Raw genomic sequence first — 9,535 nt, 5'->3', positions numbered from 1 at the left:
CTAAACCAAGCCAAATATGGAGTTTAGCATAAACTTCATCAATATCAAAACAAAATGAAAAGATTGTTTGACAGAAGGCTAGAGAAAGAGATTTTCTACAAGATGATCTAGCCTTAAGATGGGATGCCAAAAGAGAAGAAAGGGGCAAGCATGGAAAGTTTGAACATTTGTGGCTGGAACCATTCAACATTTCATAAGTAAAGGTAACAACACTTTTATTTTGCGCAATTTGGAAGGAAAACATTATTCATTTCAAGTCAATGGACAATACCTCAAACACTATATTTAGTATTAGATGTTTGCAACCATATTCATTGTAAATTTCCAGTTTTCTTTAAATTTCACTGTCAAAGTGTGATTTTTTTCAGTAAAGACTCCATAGCCTAAGGAGAAGGAACATGGATCTGCATGTTCTTTGCATCCCGCAGGGGAAAGAAATCCCCAAATGGAGCCGATGTTGTAACTTATTTTTAACCTAGTTGTTTTTTATTTTTGTTATAAAAAAAAGAAAAATAAGAAAATAAGAAAAATAGAAAAGAAAGAAAAGAAAATGAGAAAAAGAAATAAAGAAAAAATGTCAAAAGAAAAGAATAAAAGGGGATTTAAAAATATATATATATAATAAATACAATAAAATCCCCAAAGTCGAGAGCAAGTCAAAATGTCGCATTGTTTTTATATGATTATTATTTTAATCTTTGTATATTTTACCAAAATATTATAGTTTAATTTGCAAATAAAGTGGATTTGACATCTTTTCATGTTGCAATAAATTTGAAATCAAAACCAAGAGACAATATCATTCCCGCTTGCATCAGTAGTGGTGAATGGGTTCGGGACCCCCCCCCCCTACCCGCACCATCGGATTTTAACTGAAAAGCTGATTTCAATTAACCGCCTTTTAATACATGGTGTCTCCTCAGCCACTTTAAGGCCCCCTCTCCTAAACAACTAGCCCCCCCCCCCGAAAACAACTTCCCACTCCCGCTCCTCTCCCATGCCTATTCACACCTTGCCACCTATCCTCTTCCTATTCGTCCCCACCAGTTAATCGTTATACATTTAATTCCTCTCGTCAAATGTTCATATAACCATTTAACCATTAATTTTTCGCGCCAATGTCTAATTCCTTAATTCAACGCACCTAAAAATGTTTATAACCTCTTCAATCATTCGAATTCACTCTTTTTAGAGACGCATATCCCTCTGCATATTCCCCTTCACCATTATAGTTCCCAACATTACGAGTGCGACTCTGAATTCTACCATTTGCGTAATCATTGATCTTCATACACCGGTAATTGACAATTGTCTGGTAATTCAACAAACTCAGTCCATAATTTCCTGTTTATGATGTCTTCATCTAAAGGAAATTCAAAATTAGTGGCAGAGAGCCCTACGCTACCTTCTGTAGTTAACCTAGATGAGCTTCCCTGGCAGATACGCAGTATAAAATCTCAAAAACCCAATGTGAGTTCGATCTTTATGAACTCCACAATCAGGAAAACCATAATTTCCAAGCACTTAAAATCAATCCTTCAGCCCCTCTGCACCCTTTTTCTACTGATTCTCTTATGGAGATTTACCAAAAAATCACATTTCCTCAGTGAGCCCGAATCTTTGAGTCATTTTTACTTGAGAATTTCGAGTTGCCTAGGACCAATCCACCCTATTCCACTTCAATTTTCCCATAAATGTCTAGGAAAGTCATCTCTATGGTCATGTTTTTGTTAGGTTACCCTACCAATCAGTGGGGAAATGAAGTAATATTGGGATTTCTATCAGCGTTCTCTATGGGTAATAAGCCCTCATTGATTTTCAACTATAGTCTGTTTTTGGCAAACATTATTCATGATCCATTTTTAAAGTTTTCAACTAAAGGTGCTTTGAAACATCAGTTGATTATGGTGTATTTACTTTTATTTCATCAATCAGATAGGTTTAAGTTTCCATTATAGAAGTTAGATGCACAAGGTAATCCTCAGTCAGTCATTCAATGGGCATCTTTGTTAAGGAATAACACAGATGAATATTCCTTCATTGATTATGTAAACTAGTTTCTGCATGTGTATTTATGTCTTCTCAGCAGTGATGTTATACCAAGGATTTCAACTGAAATCAGAAGAATTCTGCACCTTATCGAACAAGCCAAAATTGGAGACTAGTACCTCTACCAGAATTACACAGAAATCATAATATATGGATGTGAACTTCCTCCCTACAGGTTACCAGTATTTATGCCAATCAAGATCTTTACATTGGAATACATCAAACAAATGATGAACATGGATGATCTACATTTTGTATCCAGGAAACTAGAAAGTCCAATTCAAGTTAAAGGCACAAATTGGCCCTTTTATTGTCAATACCAAGGCAACAACGAAGGAGGTAGATATGTTATTAAAGCAGATGATATTCAAGTTGAGATTTACCTAGTCCTATGATCCCTTCGGGATTATTTTGAAGTTGAGAGTTGAGCAGAAAAAAATCAATATGTACATACAACCATGCTAGAGATAGAGCAATGTGAAAATCAAGTAAAGTGGAAAGAGAATAAATTACAGGAAGCTGAAGAACAAATTGTTATTCAAACATCTTCATAGACTCCAGTTCCTCAAGAAAAAGAAACCAAAAGGCCAAGAGGAAGTATGTCTCCTACAAACTCAGAAACTAAAGCTATAGGTTTCATAGTTTTCAAAAGGAGAAATAAGATGTAACAGCCCTAGTGAAAAGTTCATGTAATAAAAGTTAATAAGGGAAAAATAAGATCACGGGTAAGAGACACTTATTCCAAACTAAATGTTGGGAAAAAATATCTTAGCGGGCATCATTGGATGTGTGTTTTGGCTAAGGAAAATTGGCAAACCCATTAAAAGCAAAAAAGGTCTTTTTTCCACATTTATTTATGAAAATAAAGGAAATTAGGAGAAACGTAAGGTGAAAGGTCACAGGTTGCATGTGAGGAGGAAATTGAAGGAAATTAATGGAAAATGAAGAAAATAGAGGCCTCATTAATAAAAAGTCTTATGAGGATCATTTGGTAACCTTTTGTCAGTTCAAGTTTGTAGCTCTCTCATTATTCTCTCTCTCTCACTCTTGGTCACTTAGAGTTTTCTTGGAGCACTCTAGCTTTGGAGCAAGGAAGGAAAAGCAAGCAAAGGGAAAGGAAGGAAAGAAAGGATCAAGGAAAGGAAAGCAGGATCAAGCAGCTTCAACAGGAATACTTGCAGGTAACCTTTTTCATGTGTGATTTCCTAGCTAGTTTGGATGTGAATGGATTTTCATGTTGGTGTATGGTTTTCTTATTGTTGGTGGCATGGTTTTGCCGGGTTATGATAGTTTTTTCAGAATAACCTTTGTTTTTTTCCGTATGCCATGGTGTTGGGATGTTTATTTTAGTTTTGAGATTTGGTTTTTTGGATGGATTTCGGAATCCGGGGCGGAGGTGGTCTCAAGGTTCATTCCCAAAGGCCTATGAATCCCTGGACTAGTTTTGGCAAGATATATGGTAAAGCCTAAGGGAGAAGTCTCGGTTTAGGTCCTAGTGATCTGGGTTTGGATTGCGGTAAAGCCTGAGAGACTGATCTCGGTTTAGGGCCTAGTGATCTGGGTTTGGATAGTGGTAAATCTTGAGAGACAAGGACTCAAGGATAGTGATGGTTGTCAGATTCCAAGTTTGGTTCAGTTGTGATCGGAGCACTGATTTTGGTGTGATCACATTTTGATTAGGGTGGACGTGGTTTAACCTCTGGATTCATTTGCTTGTTCATGGATTGATTTTTCTATGAGATCCCATATTCATGCTTGGAATATGGCATGGGGATGACTGGCTCAAAGAGATATTTGGTTCAGCCATGTCTATGGTCGAGTGATACATGGAAGTCCCGAATTTGGTCAGACTTGCCTATGATTAATAAAAGCTAAGTTCTATTACTTTTGCATTGATTTATTAGTGGATTTAATGGATGTCATATATCTAATATTTATATGATTTTATGATGGTTATAAGCATGGTTATATGACTAGTTCATGTCATGGTTATTTCATGTATTTACTTGTAATTGTTAAATGGATAGATGCAGGACCTAATTGATGATATACTAATTCGATGGAGAAGGAGGTGATCCTTCTTGTCATGTTTTATAATTTCTTTCAATCGTTTATGCTTTTCCTTGTATCCTAGACCTGTAGGTTGCATTGATACCAAGTGTTTGAAAGAATGTCAGTCCTACTTGGGGATGCTCAAGCCTAGTCTTGAGGTTGATTTTTTATTTGTTTATATTTTCATCATGTATTTGACGGGTTCTGAAGGTTATAAAAAGTTCTAGGAAGAGGCTAGGATTCTGGGCTATAAAAGTGGCCCAAATCTCAGGGATGCTGGCACAGGTCTGCTGGAAAATGTCTAGGGATGCTAGTGCACAGGCATGTGAGAGTGACTTTGTCTTCTGGTCGTTTTTGTGTCTATAGCATGAGAGCGACCACGGGTTAAAAGGCTTAAATCATTAGTGGGACTCAGAGACAATATGTCCAAGTGGCTGACATGTCACCTAAGGGTGTTGTTGCTGATGTGGATGGGTTTGCTTGATATGTTCCTTCAGTTCCATTTCCTTAAGGTCACCAAGGAATTTGAATCCCTTATGGTGGCCTCTCTCATCGCATGTTTACCCCGACTGGTTGGTGGCTTGGGTGGACCTGGGAGGAGGGGGTGTTACAGAAGACAAACAATAATCAAAGAGTCTTCAAAGGAAAGTGATCACAAGAGAAAGCCACATTGGTGCTGTTAGGTTTTCCCACCACTTCTTTTCCATAGATCGAAGAAATTACTGATTCTCCTATATACTCTTCTTCTCATGACACAACGTAGCAAAATATTTTTTCTAGATACAAAGAAATTAAAAGGAAGAATGAAGCATTGAAGGCCAATAACTATTCAAAATTTTAGAAGTAGTCTTCCACTACACAACATAGACTTCTATTTGCACTTGATACTGAGAAGGGATAATTTCAATTAGCTTTCTTTGAACCCAAAATTCTAGTCCCTAAGAGTGCAGAAGATTAAAAACATCCATTTTTCTTTTAACACCAAGAAAATTCATGCCATTGATCAAATTGACCTTCATAAGAAGGCTGGTGAAATTATATACTCATCATACAAATTTCAGGTATGGTAGCATCCAAACTACAAGATTCTTTGAACAATATTCATACACACTTGAAGATGGAGAGAATGTCATCTCTAACTAAAGATACCAGAATCAAAGCTCTTAAAGGTCTGGTGATAAAACAGGGATAAGATCATAGTAATATCAAAGTATCAGTAGAGATTATTAAAAAAAATAATGCTGACATTCAAGCATTGGGGAAGCAACTTAAACTTCCTATTACTGAACACCCACAAACTAAGGAAGTTAGTCAGTTAGAAAGGGAGAAAGAAAATATGTTCAAATTGATAGTTGAACATAATGTTCAAATTTAGAAAATGGAAGCTGATATGGAATCACTCCTAAAATAAAAAGAGAAACAACTCGGAATTTCAGCTGCTATTCCTATGGCCACAACTTCTACATAAAGTACATCAGCAACATGAACATCTACAGCAACAACCATCACAGTAGAAGCACAGTCTACTGATTCAACATAACAACTGTCAAAAGCCATGGGAGACTTATCTCTGAAGGATCAAGAGATTGAAAAACTTAAAATGTAGCTCCAAAAGATCCAAGAACAAAATATTAAGTCTGATAATGCATATTTGGCTGAGATTCAAAAGAATTATAAATTAACTCAACAATTAGAAGTTTATGAAAATGAATCTTTAATTGCACAAACTATTGCTCAGGCCAAAGAGAATATTTGGATAGACATTAATGTATCAATGACTGAGTTATGGCCTTCAATTGAAATTATTTTTGAGCAGGAAGATTTATTACAGAGGTCACAAGAAGCAGTAGAAAAAATAAAGAAGGACCTAGACCACAAACCTGGAGATGCTACAAGGATAATCAAAGTCCTAAACTCCAAGACAAAATATGATCTTGAATAATTCGGCATTGAAGGCAGAACTAAAGTTGTCTTGGAGGTCATAAAGGTTTTAACCAAGATAAATTTTATGCCACAGCTCGAGAACAAGTGCCAAAATTTGGACGATCAGATTAAGAAATTTCACAAGAAATTCAACACTTTAAATCAGAAAGGACTTCTATCTTTGCAGGATAAAAGTGGAAAATTAATCCCACTTGAAGAGTATCAACAGAGCCTACATGATATAGCAGTGGACAAGACTAAATTTTCCAAAATCAGAGGAATTATTACTGGGAAAGCCTTCATTTAAGGTTTAATTTATGATTTGTTAATTCAACATGCAATTAGACATTTGTTTCTTATTCAGCCCACTTTTGAAAAATATACTGAAATCGATGAGTCGTATAGAAAACTGTTAAAATTTTCTATCCCTGATGAAAAGAGATGGGATAAACTGCATGAGCTTATTGAATAGGAACAAAATGCAGAATTTCAGGAGCAAACAACACCATTTCTACAGCAGACAACAAAATTTCAGGGGCAGACAATAGAAGAAGCATATTTCCAACTACAGTCATCAACAACAACACTCGAAATTAGTTCAGATCCACTATTTTTAGTTATATTGTTGTAATATCCCAAATATTTTGGATGATATTATATTTTGTACTAAATTTTGATTCTAATGTAGATATGTTGGAAAGTCAAACTCTATAAATATTTTGTAATTCAAAGAAGAAAGGATTGAACCCTTAAGAAGAACCAATGAACATGCTTGTAACTTTCTGAACTATTTCTGAAGATTAATAGAAGGATTATGGATTCATTCTGAGCAGCTTGTGTATTTCTATGATTTTTTCTGGTATTTGATTGTTTTTTCATTTTATATTTTCTCTGCACATGTTTAAGGTAACACATAAGTCTAGGTAAGATTAGATTGAATATCAATCCACCTGAAATCTCCTGCAAAGTTATCATTATTTAAAGAGATTAATTAACTGGAATTGTTTGTCTTAGTTAATTCCTCTAAATCAATAAATTGTTTCCTTCTTCCATCTCTTGCACACATACTATTTGGCTATAGAAAATTTCTATATGCATATTCTATATATAAGAAATTAAAATTTCAATTTGAATATTTAAGGAATTATATATCTTCTTTACTTCTGCTTTTCATATCATTTTAAAGCTTAATTTTGTGAAGAGTGAAGAATTGGCCCTTCTATTTTCTCGGAAACAATTAAGATTTGCATATGTTTAAATGTTTAAGCATTGGTCATCCATTTAAAATCAAAAACATTATGTTAGATGCTTTGGCATAGTCCCTTATCCTAGGACTATCTACAAAGGACAACAGAGTGCAGGAGGTGGAATATTTGGGTCATATTGTATTTCATGAGAGTGTTAAGGTAGAGCCTAACAAAATTAAATCCATTAAGGAATGGAAAATCCCCACAACCATAAAGCATCTTCGAGTATTTCTCTGGTTGACATGATATTATCACAAGTTTGTTAAGAATTATGGGAAAACAGTAGCACCTCTAACAACATTACTAAAGAAAGATGCATTTTCTTAGACTCCACAAAAACCTTTATTATGTAATGTGATGCCTCAGGAAATCGAATTGGTGTTCCAAAAATTATCTTCAAAATGGGTCACAAAGATTTTGGGTTATGACTTTGAAATCATCAACAAAAAAGGGGAAGAAAAATTTTGTTGTATATGCACTCTCAAGAAAGGATGAGGATGTGGAAGCATTTATTTGTGTCATTTATATTATCCAACCTGATTGGATAACCAAAGGAAGGGATGAATGGAAGAATAACGAAGAGGTGTGAACACTCATTCAAAAGTTGCAGCAAGACCCCAGTACTTATGATACATTTAGTTGGAAAAATGACTTATTATGGTACAAATATCACTTATATATTTGTAAGAATTCCCAACTCAAACAAAAAATTATTCTGGAATTGCACACCTCCCCCTTAGGAGGGCACTTGGTATTTCTAAAAACTCATCACATGATCAAGAAGGAATTTTTTTGGATGGCCTTACATCACATAATATTTAAGAGAAAATTCTAAGTTTAGCAGTGGAAGATCACATCAAGCATCAAAATCAAGTTCTCCAGCGCTTAAAGGATAATCTCACTCTGGCGTGGAATCGAATGAAACAACAAGTAGATCAATATCGCAGTGAAAGAAGTTTTGACGTCATAAACTAGGTATTTTTACAACTACAACCATACAAACAAATGTCCCTCAAAAAAGATAAGAAAGATAATAAATTATCACCCAGGTACTATGGTCCTTACAAGACGTTACAAAAAATTGGTACTATGGCATAGAAATTGGAGCTACCTGCATCTTCTTGGGTACACCCATTTTTCCATGTTTCATGCTTAAAAAAGGTTATCGCTGACAAGCTCCCAATTCAAACAATATTGCCAGAACTTGATGAAGAAGGAAAAATCATATTAGAGCCTGAAGCGGTCACATAAAATAACTTGACATCTACATAATCGATCATTTTCAGAGTATCTCATTAAGTGGAAGAACTTACCCACTCAAGATTCCACATGGGAGGATGCGAATTTTACACAGAAGCATCCAGAACTACTCAAGCATTGAGGAAAACACTTTTTTGAAGGAGAGGGGCATGTTAGGTCCCTATAATAATAGTGTAGTCCCCTTACTTTTATTGTTAATGTAGCCCCCATATTGTTATTGTTGTGCCCCATAGAAACCCACTATTTGTATTGTTGTTCCCTTACATTATTATTGTTATGTAGGCTCTGATTATATTGTGACCCCTTTGACTCCTATATATAGAAAGGAGGTCTTATCATTTATAACATCCAAGATTTGTTCATTTATGAGATGTAAAGGAGTTTCCCCCCTCGAAGAGTTTATTGCTCAAGTCATCGATCTATCTTTTCTTCTATATTGTAAGTTGGTTGCATGACACAGCAAGGTGAGTAGGGCACCTCACCTTCATTGTGCTTCACAAAACAAATCCACCACCATGTCATTGAAGCATGCGATTATTTAAGATGATAAGACATAAGTTTGTCTAATGATGCACAATAACCATGTTGTGCCATGCCGCGTCTGGAAATGGAAAAGTGGGAGTTGAAGTCCTTGTGGATAATTTTACGTTTTCCATCTGCCCCCAGAAGGGAGAATATCATATTATTATGGCATCATCGTAACATAGAATTATGAAAGAAAAAAAAAATGAAGTTTGTTCCCCTTCTTTCAACCACTGAATTCGGGATTTCTGACTCCATAGGATTTCTTCATGTTTTCTTATTTGTTCCAATTTATGTAAAGTACAAACTTCCTGCAAAATTAACTTCGGTGTTCTCCCTTCAATTATCATACATTGTTGAATCTTAGCCACTTCCCCCTCTAATTTCAATTTCTCTTCAAAAATATTCTTGAATTATCTTTTGTTCTAAAGCTTTAATTGAGCTTTCAAAGCCTTCAACTTTAGTTAGAAGGCATACATCTT

This window comes from Pinus tabuliformis, chromosome 2_1, assembly GCF_031772625.1.
Source record: "Pinus tabuliformis cultivar Carrire ecotype Pingquan chromosome 2_1, CPIR1, whole genome shotgun sequence".
Taxonomy (NCBI): Eukaryota; Viridiplantae; Streptophyta; class Pinopsida; order Pinales; family Pinaceae; genus Pinus; species Pinus tabuliformis.
This window is presented reverse-complemented; position numbering follows the sequence as displayed.